The 13,404-nt window shown below is 38.1% G+C and overlaps 1 protein-coding gene across 4 annotated transcripts in view; it reads right to left on the minus strand.

Moving 5' to 3' along the window:
• Specc1 (sperm antigen with calponin homology and coiled-coil domains 1) overlaps positions 1 to 13,404 on the minus strand; it is a 269,979-nt gene that overhangs the window by 232,706 nt on the left and 23,869 nt on the right. The window contains exon 1 of one of the 4 annotated variants that reach the window (XM_071603065.1): positions 1,296 to 1,402. The exons of 2 other annotated variants lie outside the window; for them this stretch is intronic. The gene's annotated coding sequence lies outside the window, so the exon portion shown is untranslated. Of the gene's footprint in view, positions 1 to 1,295; positions 1,403 to 13,404 lie in introns of those variants that run through there. One more of the 4 variants, XM_071603070.1, reaches the window with a different exon arrangement.

Consider the following 13,404-nt stretch of genomic DNA (forward strand, 5'->3'; position numbering starts at 1 on the left):
TGCTAAAAATGTCATTTTTATCATTTTAAACAACTTAATGTATTTGAAAAAAATAAAACCGAAGTGGGGGGGAAAAAAAGGATAGTTCACATGCAATGGTTTATTTCATATTTCAGAGTTTCAAAATAAAGTTTATTATGGTTTATTTTGTGGGGGTTCCTCGGTTTAGACCGTACTTGACATGTTGACTCACTTCACAAAAGGAAGATTAAAGGAAGTGAAACATGGCTAATCTAAAAAAGAACCACATAAAAATATGGTGTCTATGGAATGGAGTTGTAAAGGAACAAAAAGGAACCATGTTGATGTCTACTATAGCAGAGGCAACAAATAAATGTCTTAACCTTTGTCTCCACTGAGAAAGAAATGGGGAGGTCATGTTTTCCAAATAAATATAAGATATGACCTTCCTGTTTTACTGAGAAAGATATTTTATTTCAATGAGAAATTAGAGTCTATGGGAAAGGGAGATCAAAACCAAAGACTAGAAAACATTTCTAGAACATAGAGTAGTTTGGAAGTAATGTCAAATTTATCTTGAGCCTTTTGGGGGGATACTGTATAAACAGAAACAGTATAACAAATAACTTCCTAGAAAAGCCACTATCTTTGTCATATCGTTGCTTTGAAACTGTGCCATCGAGGGCTTCTTGAACATCAAATTTCAGACCTACCACAGCCTATTGCCCAGATGTTGAGCACTCAGACATTATCAGTCCCTCTGCCAGACAAGAAGCCACATTGCATTCTACCTGCGGATCTCCTCCAAGGGGAGACAAACTGTTAAACCTTCATGTGGGCTAAGCACCTTCAAGTAGGTGATTTTCTGCATTAGACTCTTGACAATAAGAATATACAGCAGCAGCTTATGAGACACCCGGCTTATGAAAACAGATCTTCACACTACAAGTAATTAATTAGTATCATAGAGAGAGGACTTGTTTTCCAAGAACTTTATACATTAACTTGAAGTTAGCATGAATCATCCTTACTTTGCAAGATGAAAAAAAAAAAGGACAAACAGTGAGAAAGAACTGTTTTTCCCCCCAAGATATCAGAAGATGAATTTCAAATCCATTTTCAGTACTACCCACTCCCTGCCCAAGCGAGCGTGTAGCATGAACTTATGCAGACCACGCACCCCAAAAGAAGGCATTGATGCTGCCTTAGTGACATCAGGGTCCGTGGGATACATTAGACATTGTGCCTATAGCAGAAGGATCCCTAAGCCCAGATAGAGCTGTCTTCTAAGATTTTCCATCCCCATCTTAAAAAATAACCAACTATATACTTACTGATAAACCCTTGGCTTCTCGTGCTTCTCAGGAGTTGCTGACCTCAATCAGCAAGTCAGCCGCACTATTCTGGGCTGGGTGCTGGCCTGGGAGGAAAACCACATTCAGAGAGCGCTTGAGCAAGGCTTCACTCAGGAAGCAGGCGGGCTCTGCTCCCCACGCCTCTGCTTCTTCCTTGGCCTCTCCCTCGTCAGCCCCACCCCCCGCCATACGCACAGTGCAAAATCATATTTCTTTTTTAACTGGGTCCTAAATACTTCATTTGCACCTCTCCAAAATCTAACGATTCAAAGATGTAAGCTGGCTAGCTTCTTGCTGATTGCTCCCCGAGATATCGAACAGGAACAAACAACAAAAGACACCCCCCAAAAAAACCAGTCTGACCTCCAGAAATGGGTTTACTTGAAGCCACAGGGCTCCTCACTTCCCATGCTCCCCTGAGTGCAGCAAATATAGAGTATCCAAGGTGGAGGGGGGATGTCAAAGCAGGGGGTCTGGTGAACTAACAAAAGGGGTACTAGGGACAGGGAACTGAATCTCTGAATCATTAGTGATTTGTTGTGATTTCTTTATTTATCCTAAATAAATATGTTCATACCTAATTTTGAATTCAGAGAGCTCCCAACTTATATGGGCATCATCATAAAACCTGGGGTTCACGTCTCCTGCTACTATGGATGGGCTATGGTAAGTCCCAATGACCATGGAATCCACTGAACAGGGAGTGAGGACATGGCACAGAAAACACGTGGAAGAGATTTTTTTTTATGAAGGTCAGTAAACAATGGTCTAGCCACATGCACCAAGAACTCTAATCAGCAGGTCTAGGGTAAGCTTAGTCATTGCCACAGGCTGGCTTTTCATTGCTATTTGGCTAGATAATAGGTGTGATATCAGCCAAACAGCTCTTCCATGGCAGGTGGTATAAGCTCAGGGAGCCTCGGTGACAGAGAATGCCTCAATTCCACCCGCACTCAGACTCTGGCTTTCTAAAGGACAGACCACATAAAGAGCTGTGGTCAGGCAGCTCAGAGAGGCCTTCCTTTGCCAGGGTATTCAACACTAGTGGCCACGTGGCTCACCTGGCCAATGCTACTGCCTCTCATGGCCATCCTTCTGCCTTGAAGAGGCAAGAAGCATAATGCATTGGATCTGCTCCCACTAAGGAAATCTACCTGCCTGGGAGAGTTTGGGGGTACACAGGGATCTAAGTCACAGCACAAACAGGAGAGGTGGTAGTGGTTGAGACTGTGCCAGTGACAAAAATCCAACTCAAAAAAAAAAAAAAAAATCCATCCGGTCCCGGTGGCACATGCCTGTAATCCCAACAGCTCCCGAGGCTGAGGCAGGAGGATTGCATATTCAAAGCCAGCCTCAGCAACATCAGCAGTTGCTAAGCAACTCAGTGAGACCCTGTCTCTAAATAAATACAAAAAAGGGCTGGGGATGTGGCTCAGTGGTCGAGTGTCCCTGAGTTCAATCCCCCATACCAAAAAAAAAAAAAAAAAAAAAAAAAAATCTGACTCAATGCATCTTGAATAAAATGGAGAATTTATTGGCTTGAGTAACTGGAAAGTCTAGGGGTGAATTTAAGTTGGCTTTAATCCAGCTAGAAGCCAAGGTTCAAATGATGTCATCAGAAATTGTTTTAATCACCTCTCAGCCCCTCTTTCCTAAGTCAGCATCATTTGAACACAGATGCTCTAGGGATAGGTAATACTTTCTTGGAATTAGAAGTATTTAGCATGCAAGACCCCACAACAGAGGCTCTCCCCAGAGGAGCCCAGGGGAATACCCAACCCAGTGGCAGGGCAGAAGGACCAGGGTGATTGGCAGCCCTACTAGTTACAAAAAGAGCAGTTTCCTAAAGGAAAAAAAAAAATGCTGGGCAGATAAAAAGGATAAGCACATCAGCTAATAGTGCCTTAGATTATCAAGTCTTTCCTATGATGTTTTACTTCCCCAAGTAGACCATAAATTTATTAATAGGAAGATACACACAAAATATTAATAGTGGTTATATTTCACATTGTAGGTAATTTTTAAGATTCACACTATATTTTCTAAAATGAGTATTGTGTTAAATTATGTAATAGTAAATTACACACATGCTAGAAAAGATTCTACTTATAAGAAAAAAATATATATTATCTATGAATAAATCTGATAAGAATAATAGAGTTATCCACAAAGAACCCTCCATGATACTTCACTGTATGACAAAAAAACACTAGATAAAAAAATATATACCATATTCTTCCAACCAGATAATCACTCTTCACAAATGATTTTATAAATGTATTATAAGTCTAAGAAAAATCCTAATGGGATTAGAAGTATGAAGAAAAAAAATTATAAAGAGATCCTGAAATTCAGATTAGAAGAACTGATAATTCTTTTCTACAGAAGATTTAGAGTAATTTAGTCTCTACAAAAGAAAATTCTTGAAAAAAATGTAAGATATTAAAATAGAACCAAAAAATATAATCATTACAATGGTATAATTCAGGAATACAGAGATGGCCCAAAGACGGTATCACCAATTCAAAGATAAAGAATGGATTTTCTTTTTTTTTAAAAAAATGGCATTCATAAAATTGACTAATCACTTGTCAAAAAGAAAAGAGACTCCTACTCACACTATGTATCCAAATAAGTTCTCATAAAAAAAGATTTAAGTGGAAAAAAACAAGAAGCATTATAAGAACCAGAAGAAAATACAGGAGATAATACAATACCATCAAGGTATGAAGACCTTGCTAAGCCTATATGCAAAGGCAGAGTAAAGAAAAAACTGATGGAACTACTTGAAAATTCAAAACTTCTGAAAATTAAGACCCTTCCAAAAAAGAAAAACCGAAAAACCCAGACCAGATGTGATGGCACACGCCTGTCATCACAGATACTCAGAAGGCAGAGGCAGAAGGATGGCAAGTTCAAGGCCAGCTGTGGCAATTTAGCAAGACCCTTTCTCAAAATAAAATACAAAGGATGGGGGATGCAGCTCAGTGTGAGAGTCAATGGCAAGATGAGACACATGTCTGCGCATGGCCTTTGGTTCAGTTATCCCATTTGTAGAAATAGATCCTAAGAAAATAATCATGAAAAATACAAAACCATATGAGCGAGTGCGATGAGCTTGTCCTCAATTATCAAAACAACAAAGGAACTAAGTTCTAGTTGGTTGCATTTACTGGTTATATCATGGTATATGGGAATTCTATGACATATGTATATGAATTAAATCTCAATTTAAAAGTGATACTGTAAAATATTTGATGATATAGAATAATGATGACAGATTGTAAATGCAGATTGTAAATGGTATATACTGTAGGAGCTACATTTACATTTAGGCATAGAAAAAAGGCTGGAAATAATCTGCAAATTAAAAGTTATCTCTGGGTGGTGAGATAATATAAAATTTCAATTTCCTTTCATATATATGTATACACACACACACACACACACACACATAGTTAGTTAGTTAGTTAGCTGTCAATGAATCTTTATTTATTTATATGTGGTGCTGAGAATCGAACCCCGTGCCTCACACATGCTAGGCAAGCACTCTATCGTTGAGTCATGACCCCAGCCCTTCCTTTCTTTTTTGATACTGGGTATTGAACCCAAGGGTGCTTTATCACTGTGCTACATCCCCAATCCTTTTAAACATTTTTATTTTGAGATAGGGTCTCACTAAATTGGTGAGGGTCCCCCTAAATTGCTGAGGCTGGCCTCAAACTTGCAATCTCCTGCCTTACCCTCCAGAGTCACTGAGATTACAGAAGTATCTCACTGCACCAGTCAGAAATTTCTGTTTTCTTTGTGTTCTTTAAATTTTTCTAAAGTATCAACAATGAACATGTAACAGTTTTAGAAATTTTAAAATTCTACTTAATCATAACAAAATGCATCAGACTCTGTAAAAATGTCATGACTTTTAATGCACAAAGTAAGTTTAATTCAACTGAGGAAGGCTTTCTTAATTGTAGAAATAATTAAACCCTGGATGAGTTTTCCTTTGCAGAGACTTTGAAATCTCCGCTCCTGAATTCCTTAAGAACAGAAGAAGATGACTATCTACGATGACACACTGACATGTCCATTTGCCTGAAGGCTGGGAGGTGTCCGGATGGCCAAGCCTCAGATCAATGTTCTACAGCTGAAGGAAATCTCTGTGTGGGCTAGGTTTATAAGTGCCTCAGTGGGAAACCTGCCAGTTCTTCACAGAACAAGAATTTCCTAAATCCTAGCCAAAAATCAAGGCTTAAAAATGCTGTTTTGCTCTTGGAAAATAAATTTATCAACCCTAAAAATAACTAGGACAAAGTCAAAAGATGAAAGTGACTCTGAATGAGTGTCAAGCAGATGTTGGACTAATTTTTATAAAAACTGTCAGAGTAAGAGTTTTCAGGACTCCAATACAATAGCAGAGGGGTATCTAAGAGAATTTGTAATGACCTAGGAAGGCAGGATACACCCACCAGAGCAGAAAAAGGCAAAAATCTTCATGGGTTTTTAAGTTTCATCTAGTCAGCAACAAAGTCAGTGTTTATTACCAGAAAATGGGTATAAATGGAAATTATTTATCTAATAGGTTAGCAGATCATAATTAATGTAACAATATACTAAATAAAATCTGAAAATTGACATAAGCACAGAATATAGATATATGTTTGTGTTAGTTTTCTGTTACTGTGACAAAATACCTGAGATAAAAACTGAGGAAAGGTTTGTTTTGGTTCAGAGTTTTGGAGGTTTCAGTCCATGGTTGACTGGCCCATTGGTTTTGGGACTGTGGCAAGGAAGCACATCATAGTGGGAGCATGTGGTAGAGCAACACTGCTGACCTCATGAACTGGATGCAAAAGAGAGAAAGAAGAACAAACCCTAATATCTGAAAGCTCTCCCACTAGACCCCTTAAGGTTCCACCATCTATCAACAGCACCATCTTGGGAGACAATCCATTCACATGGGCCTTTGGAGAACATTTAAGATCCAAAGCCTAGCAGTATTGCTCTTCTTTGTAATATCTATAAATTCTGACTACAAACACCCATTTCTACGAGGAGGAACTTCACTTGTATATTAACCAAACCATCTCTTTAGATGACTTTAATTTTGTTTTAAGTATACCATTTCACTGTAAGAAATAACACAGAGAGAACTAATTACAGAGGGAAACAGACCACACTGAGCAAGGGATGGTTAGTGAAGCTAGTCTCCTTACAAGGTAAGAGACAAGGTTCATTGTGTCCTCCCTGTGAGAACACAAAGGCAAGGCTCTTTCTGGAATGCATGACTTGGAACAAGAAGTTTGTCACAAGTCACAATGTGTTTAGAAGTCACAATGTGCTGAGGGGTTGCTGTTTTTTTAAAGCATTACAGTTGTGCCAAGTGAGTTCATACAGCACAGGTCATGACCTTGGGAGGTTATCCAGGGAGAAAAGAGGACCATCTGGCTCCATGGATAGACCCTCCTGGTATCCTCCCACTCAGCACAGATCACTCTCAGCTTCTAATGCTGTACACCTGCCACCCACGCTGAACTTCCCTCCTGGGCTGAATCGATTTGCATTTGTTTAATTAGCCAGGAATAGGAAAGTAGCTACCCTTTTGATTCCAAAGCAGATGTTAAACTAATTTCAGGAAAGAATAAGAGCCTGGAATAGTCTCAAGAATGACTCAGCCCCAGTCCCCCGCAAGTTCTATCTCACTTGAGGGTGTGCCCACCTATTCAACTGTCCTATCATCAAGTTCAGGATGTGCAGTGCCCTTCTCTGACTTCCAGATGCTCCTCCTTCAGAAGTTCTACAATCAAACTCTCTCTGCACCTGGCTCATATGCTCGTGTGAAACCAAAGCCCTTGACCCTCCCTCCCTCTTCTTCTGATCTCACACCTTCCTGACCACTCTGAATTCCAAAGTTATCCCCTTCCACGAATCTGGCCCTACTCCATTAGCCACCCATGAGGGACCACCAACTCATTTTTCTTTGTTTTTGTTCTGGGTCTGCAAACAGAAATGAACTGGGTTCAGTGGTACACAACTATAATCCCAGTGATTTGGAAGGCTGAGGCAGGAGGTTCACAAATATGAAGCCAGCCTGTGCAATTTATTGAGATACTGTCTCAAATGCGGTGGGGGGCAGAAATTTAGCCCTGTATTAGCGCACCCTTGGTTCAATCCTCAGTACCGCAAAAAAAAAAAAAGGAACAATTGACCTCCCCTGAGACCATTTGGCCCTCAGTGTTTCTAAGTAATTGATTTATTCATCTCTAACTGGCTTTTTTTTTTTTAATTTTTTATTGTTGGCTGTTCAAAACATTACATAGTTCTTGATATATCATATTTCACACTTTGATTCAAGTGGGTTATGAGCTCCCATTTTTACCCCATATACAGATTGCAGAATCACATCAGTTACACATCCATTGATTTACATATTGCCATACTAGTGTCTGTTGTGTTCTGCTGCCTTTCCTATCCTCTACTATCCCCCCTCCCCTCCCCTCCCCTCCCCTCTTCTCTCTCTGCCCCCTCTACTGGCATTCATTTGTCCCCCTTGTATTATTTTTCCCTTTCCCCTCACTTCCTCTTGTATGTACTTTGTATAACTCTGAGGGTCTCCTTCCATTTCCATGCAATTTCTCTTCTCTCTCACTTTCCCTCCCACCTCTCATCCCTGTTTAATGTTAATCTTCTTCTCATGCTCTTCGACCCTACTCTGTTCTTAGTTACTCTCCTTATATCAAAGAAGACATTTGGCATTTGTTTTTTAGGGATTGGCTAGCTTCACTTAGCATAATCTGCTCTAATGCCATCCATTTCCCTGTAAATTCTATGATTTTGTCATTTTTTAATGCAGAGTAATACTCCATTGTGTATAAATGCCACATTTTTTTTATCCATTCATCTATTGAAGGACATCTAGGTTGGTTCCACAGTCTTGCTATTGTGAATTGTGCTGCTATGAACATCGATGTAGCAGTGTCCCTGTAGCATGCTCTTTTTAGGTCTTTAGGGAATAGACCGAGAAGGGGAATAGCTGGGTCAAATGGTGGCTCCATTCCCAGCTTTCCAAGAAATCTCCATACTGCTTTCCAAATTGGCTGCACCAATTTGCAGTCCCACCAGCAATGTACAAGTGTACCCTTTTCCCCACATCCTCGCCAGCACTTGTTGTTGTTTGACTTCATAATGGCTGCCAATCTAACTGGAGTGAGATGGTATCTTAGGGTGGTTTTGATTTGCATTTCTCTGACTGCTAGAGATGGTGAGCATTTTTTCATGTACTTGTTGATTGATTGTATGTCCTCCTCTGAGAAGTGTCTGTTCAGGTCCTTGGCCCATTTGTTGATTGGGTTATTTGTTCTCTTATTGTCTAATTTTTTGAGTTCTTTGTATACTCTGGATATTAGGGCTCTATCTGAAGTGTGAGGAGTAAAGATTTGTTCCCAGGATGTAGGCTCCCTATTTACCTCTCTTATTGTTTCTTTTGCTGAGAAAAAACTTTTTAGTTTTAGTAAGTCCCATTTGTTGATTCTAGTTATTAACTTTTGTGCTATGGGTGTCCTATTGAGGAATTTGGAGCCCGACCCCACAGTATGTAGATCGTAGCTTTTTATTGGCCATCCTGAAGCATTTATGCTAAGAATTTCTTAGTTAACTTTAACTCAGAGGTGGAGGGTCCTTAGGTTGACTATGATTACAGGTCAATCACTATTTTTCGATTCAGCCTTATTATGAATAAAGCTGATAGTTTGATCTCAATCTGTCTACTTCCTGACTCATCTCTTATTTCTTAATTGATTCTGAAATGTCTGGTTTGTGATGGTGGTTGGGAGGATGCAAAGGAATGTCATGTGTGAATGGGAATGATGTTAATAATTGTTTCCCCAACCCCCAACAATTGTTTTTTGTTCCCAGGAAGGGTCTTTTCCCTAAGACCACAGAAAGTAGGAGGGAGAAATGCATAAAGAAAGCAGCAATTAACAAAACATTTTAAAAAGTGATCATGAAGATTAATAAAACTAAAAGCTGTTTCAAACAAGATATTAAAAAAAAACCAACCCTCTGGCTAATCTAATCAAGAAAGAAAAAAAAAAAAGAGAGAAGGTATCCAAATTAGAAACAAGAACAAGGACATAATTGCATATGTGGATTTGTAAACTAGGCGAAACCAATAATTTTCTAGGAAAACACATATTACCAAAATTAACTCAAGAAGAAACAAACAGTCCACAGAATAAAAGCAAAGGATATGAAAAAGCAACTCATAAAAGTAAAAATACAATGACCAAACATGTGTAAAGGTGCTTAGCCTACCTAGTAGCCAACAAATATGGGCTAAAGCAACAAGGCATTTTAAAAACTCTTCATATGGACCAATACTTTAAAAAGAGATAACAATGATAGCAAAAATGTAGGAAATAAGCACTCTTATATGCTTGTGGGTATGGCGCATGGGGGAGGTAAGTGGAGTGGGATTGTGAAGAGAGACTTCATATTTTACTTTATTTTTATATTTGAATTTTTATAAAAATGCATTTTTGTGTGTTGTAACTGAAAAGTTTAAAATAGAACTTTTAGGTCCGTATGCAAAGGATTGATACCACAATTGTTACTGTGTGTTTAGACTGGAGAACAAAATTTGAAATGAGAACATGGAGTTAAAGTAGTCTATGGATCTGAAACATGGCAGATAAGAAAAATAAAAAATAGAAAAATCGGCTGCAAACTAGACTGGATATAATATGGGAGAAAACCACACAGGCAAAGCACTAGTTCTGTGAGACAAAACACTGTCCTATTTCACAGAGTGCCTAATAAGCCCTTGGTAAATGATTGCTAAATAAATGAAAGAAAATAGAATCAAAGTAATAAATCATAGAAAGCATTATAAAATGTTATCTGATCAGTTAAGGGGAACAACTTAAAGACCTTCAAAAAGAATCCATGGGGGAAAAAAAAAGAACAAAACCAGTCTCTGTTCAGACAATAATCCCAATTGATGATCAACTAGTGATGATCTGTGCTAAATGGGTGACAGCAACTGAGGATAGAAGGTTCCCAAAGCTTATACTCTTAAGGACTTAGCAAGTGCACTTGCTAGCCATCAGTGAATCAGAATGGCTTCCACCACAGTCGGGATCACCAACTGACTTCGGCACAAAGCACACACTGCTGGAGGCTAGAAGTGGTACTGATCCTAAACCCTAAAGACACAAACCCAAATGCCCTAATCCTGAATGCTGAAGCGTTGCAAGATCAAAATCTCTGAAGTCTAAAACTCCAGAAATCACAATCCCCAAAAAATAAAATACTGAATATTGAAATCCTGGAAGCTGAAATTCTAAAAACCTGAATTCTCATTGGAGGGATAAAAGGTTATTATAAAAAGGGTAGAAAGGTGGGGCTGGGGTTCTGGCTCAGTGGTAGAGCGTTCACCTAGCACGTGTGAGGCCCTGGGTTCGATCCTCAGCACCACATAAAAATAAAATAAAGGCATTGTGTCCAACTAAAACAAAATACTAAAAAAAAGTAGAGGGTAGAAAGGTGAATTCTGGGGAAGGGATTAATGAGCAATTTAATTAAGACTTAGTTTGTATGTCAAATGACTTCAGCAATAAAGCTGGGTGTACAAACTTACCCAATATAATAATATATGTCCATACATTTTGCTTTTGATCTATTTCTCCATAACTATTATATCCACACAACTGTCATTAGTATAGACTTTATTGTATAAAGTGTCCTATGAAGTGTTCAGTCATGTTTTTATGTGTTTCTTAAATAAATTCCCTTTAAAGAATATAAGTGTCTTTTAAAGAATTTTTAAATTATTTCTTTCAGAGTAAAATTTTCGAATTTAGGGATTTTTATGCTTAAAGATTTTGACATTTGGATTTATGTTGTTCAGAAACATTTTTGGGGATTATGGCCCAAACGTGGCTGGAGACCATATGGAAGCCCCCAGAAGTATATGCCGGAGCCAAACATGGTGGTGCATGATTGTAATCCCAGCGACTCAGGAGGCTGAGGCAGGAGGATCACAAGTTCAAAGCCAGCCTCAGCAACTTAATGAGACTATCTCAAAATAAAAAAATAAAAGAGCTGGGATGTGTCTCAGTAGTTAAACCCCTTCTGGGTCATGCCTGGTATTAAAAAAAAAAAAAAAAAGATAAGCTGGGAATTTCTGTTTCAAAAGAAACAAAACAATTTTGTTCATACGTATTTCACAAATTTGAGATGCAAAGTAATATTCACTGAAATATTATTATACTCTTAATGTAACTATTAATATTAAAATTTATACTAGCTTATAAATACTGGTCATTTTTCTATGGCTAGCCTTTGGTTTAAAGGATGTGGTTCAATTTGACAAGTCTGTTATTGCTTTTTTAAAAAATTCTTTTAGTTGTAGATAGACATAATACCTTTATTTTATTTATTTATTTTTACATGGTGCTGAGGATCAAACTTAGTGCCGTACATATGTTAGGTAAGTGCTCTTCCACTGAGCTCCAACACCAGCCCCCAAATCTATTTTTATAACATATACGTGCTGTTATTTATGTTTGCAATCATATTTACTGAAATTCGGTTTTCATATCTTTCTATTTTGTAATGCTACATCAGTTCAGAAAAGTGGATATATAGCAAAATGGTTCATTGAAGTGTAAAAGTCACATTGAGAGTAATATAAATATGAAATCTTAACAATTGTTAGGATCACTATTGAACAGGACTCAAATGCAAGCTTCAGAGATACAAGCCCTATGTGTCCAGTGCTATGCTGGAAGCATAATAGCAAAATACTGAAAAATTGGGATTTATCAAACCAGAGCCCTATTGTTTTTATGAGACTTCTAAAACTGCAGTCACTTTCAAAGTATAGTCAACACGTTGCATACTAACATTTTGGCCAGTGATGGACAGCATATATAACAGTGGTCCTACAATATTTTATTGCCTAGTGACATTGTGTTTGTGTTAAGTACCAGCTATTATATTTACACGACAGTGAAGTTGGCTAAACAACACATTTCCCAGACTTAGTCCCTCTTGTTAGCAAAGCATGACTATACAGTGGCCCCTTTGGTAAATCATTCAAGGTTTCCCTTAAGGGTAAAATAATGTTTCTCAGTGCAAAACCAATCCATTTCATTACCAAAAAGAAAAGAATCTCAACTACCAGAGACATCATTCAAAGTTGCATTCCTTAGAGACAAAAAGCTGGTACTAAAAAAACACATAGTAATGGAACATTCTTTGTAAGATCTCTAAGTTAATAATAGTTGTTTTTATCAAAAAGGACAAAGAAAAGACATTAGCAAAAGCTTTTCTATCAAACACCACTGTGAACATGAAGGACTGTGAACGGCATGCCATATGTAAGAGGCACTGTGATTGCATATGCACACTAGAAGTTAATTTCAATTTACCACTAAATGAGCCTTCTGTGCAATCAGCACCTTTTGCTTTTGAAGCTCATTATGAGGATCAAAGTACAAAGTGAACAGAGAGCCCAAAGGTCTACACTGATGGTGGATGGGGAAGAAAAGGAGTAGCTCTGTAGGATAAAAGAGACTGCATTTAATGTCAATACGTGCCACCACATCTTCCTCAGAGAAGAGTTGATAGCTGTAATAATCTAATCTTCATTTAGTTTGGCCAATCCTTCATAGCCATGGGTTCTGCATCTCTGGATTCAACCAATTACAGACTGAAAATATTTTTTAAAAAACCTGCACCTGGGGCTGGGATTGTGGCTCAGTGGTAGAGCGATCGCTTCGCATAGGCGGGACCCGGGTTCGATCCTCAGCACCGCATGGAAATAAATAAGTGAAATAAAGGTATTGTGTCCAACTACAACTAAAACAAACAAACAAAAAAGAAAAAACTTGCACCTGTATTGAACATGCACAGACGTTTTCCCCCTTGTCAGTATTCCCCAAACAATACAGTACAATAACTATTTACTATTATTTATACTATATCAGATATTATAAGTGATCTAGAAATGATTTCTAGTATATGGGAAGATATGTATAGGTTATAAGCAAATGCTATACCATTTTATATAAGGGACTTGAGTATGGAT

The sequence above is a fragment of the Marmota flaviventris genome, chromosome 17 (genome assembly GCF_047511675.1).
Source record: "Marmota flaviventris isolate mMarFla1 chromosome 17, mMarFla1.hap1, whole genome shotgun sequence".
Taxonomy (NCBI): domain Eukaryota; kingdom Metazoa; phylum Chordata; class Mammalia; order Rodentia; family Sciuridae; genus Marmota; species Marmota flaviventris.